A 3,699-nucleotide genomic window follows, 5' to 3' on the forward strand; every position below is an offset into this window, starting at 1 on the left:
GAATAAAGATTTTATGAATGTATATATTTATTTCACAGAGTAAAAACAATGACTGCAGATGCTGGAAGGGCTTTTGTCTGAAACATCGATTTTACTGCTCCTCGGATGCTGCCTGAACTGCTGTGCTCTTCCAGCACCACTAATCCAGAATATTTATTTCACAGGCATTTTTAATAACTCAGAATATTAAACATCAAGGCTGAATGTATGTTGAACAGCTTACTTTGGGTTGGGATTTTCCATTCAAGCACCCCAAATTATCTTTCCCACCGGTCTAATTGACAGATTAGCTGAGTGCCTCATGTCACCCTCTATAGCTGAAGGGTTGCTGGAGTTGATCACAGGATTGGCCTGAGATGGTGAGTGGAGAGAAGGGAAGGGGAAGGGAGGATGTGAGGTGACGTGGGAACTGTTGATGAGAAATTCTTGCACACTCACTCCTGCTGCTTCGTTCCAACTTCAAATTGTGCAGTGACTTTTTTATGGGTGACTCTGATGTGGTGATAGTAATTTCATGGTCCAAAAAAGTCCAGAGGGCCTTAGCTAATGTTCTGGGGGTGTGGATTCCCATCCCAAAACAGCAGATGTGGAATCCAAATAAGTCAGGTGACTGATCATCATTGATTGTTGGAAAAACCCACCTGGTTCAGAAAATGAAATCTGCCTTTCTTGCACCTCAGATCCACATGTGCCTCCAGACCCACAGCTAAATGGTTCACTCTTTGAACTGCCCTCTGATGTGGCCATCAAGCCATTCATTTCAAGGGCAGTTTAGGATGGAGAGCAAATGCTGTTCTTGACAGCAACATTCATGTCTCATGAATGATCTATTAACTCTGATAGCTGTGCTGCTGACTGGCTTGTTGTCTTGGCCCAACAGCAGCGTGTGAAAGGGAACCACGTAAATATCCTAGCTGGGAAAAAAGAAGAAAGTGGATTTAATTGACTTAGTCTAGCATACAACCTGCATCGGAACAAAGGGTTGAATGGCCTTTTTCTAAACTATGATATTCTATGACTCAAAATGAGGTGGTTAATTGAGCCAGGGACATCCATGTAATTGAACCCCAGCTTGAGTCAACAGCTTTGGAAAAGAAGGAGAGATAATTACAAGTTGACAAGAACAATACAGTGGAGAAACAGGAGCTGATTTTTTCACCTTTAGTTTACTTTGATAAAAGCCTGTTAGTTCAGTCTTTACCAGTGTCAGTATTTCCTTTTATTAAAAGAAAAGTCTTAAAATGTCGAATTTCTTTATTTTTAAACTTTACTTTGAAATTAACTCCTTTCATCATCTGACAGACAGCTGCAGAGTTATCTGAGCCTGGCGTCACGATTTGAAGGAAAGATGAATACACACCAATGTGAAGTGATGTGCAGGTGAGTGGCAGTGATCAAAGGGGATTGGGCTTGTCTCCTGCTGGCACCGTGGTAACACCTACTATCCTCTTTAACAGGCACATATGGTGGTGTTAGCTTCTCTTTTGATTTTTTCCCACCGCCGTGGCAGAGATGGGAGGAGCGTACAGTCCCATGAATGCACAGGTCACAGCACAAGAGTAATTATTTTACCCTATTTCTCAGAACAGCCAATGATGTGTTGTCTCTATATCAGTCCATCAACCAAATTTCTTTAACAAACACAAAATTATTGATTGACAAGAAAACAAAAGTTTGCTCTTGAGATGCAGAATTGAAGACAGGCAGCTTGTCATGGGAAAATATGAATGTGTACTCCACTAAATAATCCAAAACACCCACACACCCAAAAACATCCACCAAGAAAAGCTAAACTCTCACTGCAGATAAGCTTGGAAAAGAAATACTTTTGATCAGTACAGATAGTTCTCCAATGACACTGTCGTTGTGTTCCAGTGTAACCTTGTTTAATAGAAATAATAGGTCCTTCAGAGAAAAGTGGGATTAGGGGCAGACTCACAAACAATATCACTCATGGTCGCTCTAAAATCACCCAAAAGTCTAACGCAAAAAATAGCACAGCCTGAATGAAGGTTGAAATCATATTTACTAACGAAACAAAAGCAAACTTAATACAGTACATTTAAAAAAAGAAAGAAAGCTGCTCTCTGTATTTACCTCTCACAGAAAGCTGCTCTGTTTGCAGCTGACATTGCGCATGCACAGGAGGAAACACGCAAACTGATTCCTACTGGAATCGTCCTGTTGTGAACAGAGATAAGCATTCTCGAAAATTCCGTTCCCTAATTCTTCAGCGACGTTATAGCCAAATCATGCTGATGAAACACGCATTATCTCAAAACTACCTGCAATGATACATTCTTGAAAGAAAGTTAAGGATGTGGTGGGGAATATTGAAATGGCTATTGATCTGGCATTTTGGCACAAGTAGACAGTTCATTTGAGGTGGCAGTTGTCTCTGAGATCTTGGTAAGTGCACCTTGCTCAGGAAACACTAATTGAGAAGTCTTCCAGTTGCCCTTCAAGAGGATAATCAGGTTGCTCACTAATTTCACAATCAGGATGCTTCAGAAACAAGCGAGGTGAGCTAAGCAATCTATTCGTCTGCAGGCTTCCCCCAAGTGAAAATCAACACAAGCACCAACTGCCTGAAAAACATTGCCGAAATAAGAAGGCTACAAAATCTAATCAAGTAACTTTCAGTCAACAAGTCCTGCAACTTGAACCACATGGATTCCAAGAAATGCCTTGCTTTAAAAAAAATTGTGATGTGTTTTTTCACTGATCTTTATTAATTAAAACTCAATCTCCACAATACTTGAAACAAATCGATTTTTTCACATTCTACAGAACTCTGGTTCTGAAAAAAAATACTTATCATCACAGCAGATCATTATCTCAGATCACTCATGGACATCAGAAATGTTAATTATAATCTGTATTTTTAATAAGAGGACTGATATGGCCAAAAAGACTGGGGATGGAAATTCAGTGGTGATCCAGAGAGAGAGTGTGAATTTCAGACCTGTAGGCAACATAGAAGTTTCAAAGGAAGAAATGCTCTCCAAATTGAACTGTAATCGTCTGTGAGGATCTCAAACTGTGAACATGGTGGTGAAAAATGACAGCAACCTGAAGGGGAGATACATTTTCCCCTTTCAAGAATACACAAAAACAGGAGTTAGAAGCTAGTTTGACGCTGGTCTGTGTGTACGACTGGAAGAAGAAGGGGAATGGGTTATACATACATTTGGAAAGGAAAGGACTGATTAGGGATAGTCAGCATGGCTGTGTGTGTGGGAGGTCATGTCTCACTCATTTTTTTGAATTTTTTGAAGAGGTGACAAAGACAATTGATGAAGGCAGAGCAGTAGACGTCGTCTGTGTGGACTTTAGTAAAGCATTTGATAATGTTCCGCATCGTAGACTGGTTAGTAAGGTTAGATCACATGGGATAAAGGGTGAAATAGCCAATTGGATACAAAATTAGCTTGAAGGTAGGAGACAAAGAGTGGTGGTGGAGGAGGACTTTTTCAGATGAGAGGCCTGTGATCAGTGGTTTGCTACGAGGATTGGTGCTGGGTCCACTGCTTTTTGTCATTTTTATAAATGATTTGTATGTGAACATATGCTTAGTAGGTTTGCATATGACACCAAAATAGGTGGTGCAGTGGACACTGGAAAAGATGATCTCAAAACAACGGGACATTGATCAGATGGGCCAAGGAGTAGCAGTTGGCATTTAATTTAGATAACTGC

This window comes from Chiloscyllium punctatum, chromosome 35, assembly GCF_047496795.1.
Source record: "Chiloscyllium punctatum isolate Juve2018m chromosome 35, sChiPun1.3, whole genome shotgun sequence".
Lineage (NCBI taxonomy): Eukaryota > Metazoa > Chordata > Chondrichthyes > Orectolobiformes > Hemiscylliidae > Chiloscyllium > Chiloscyllium punctatum.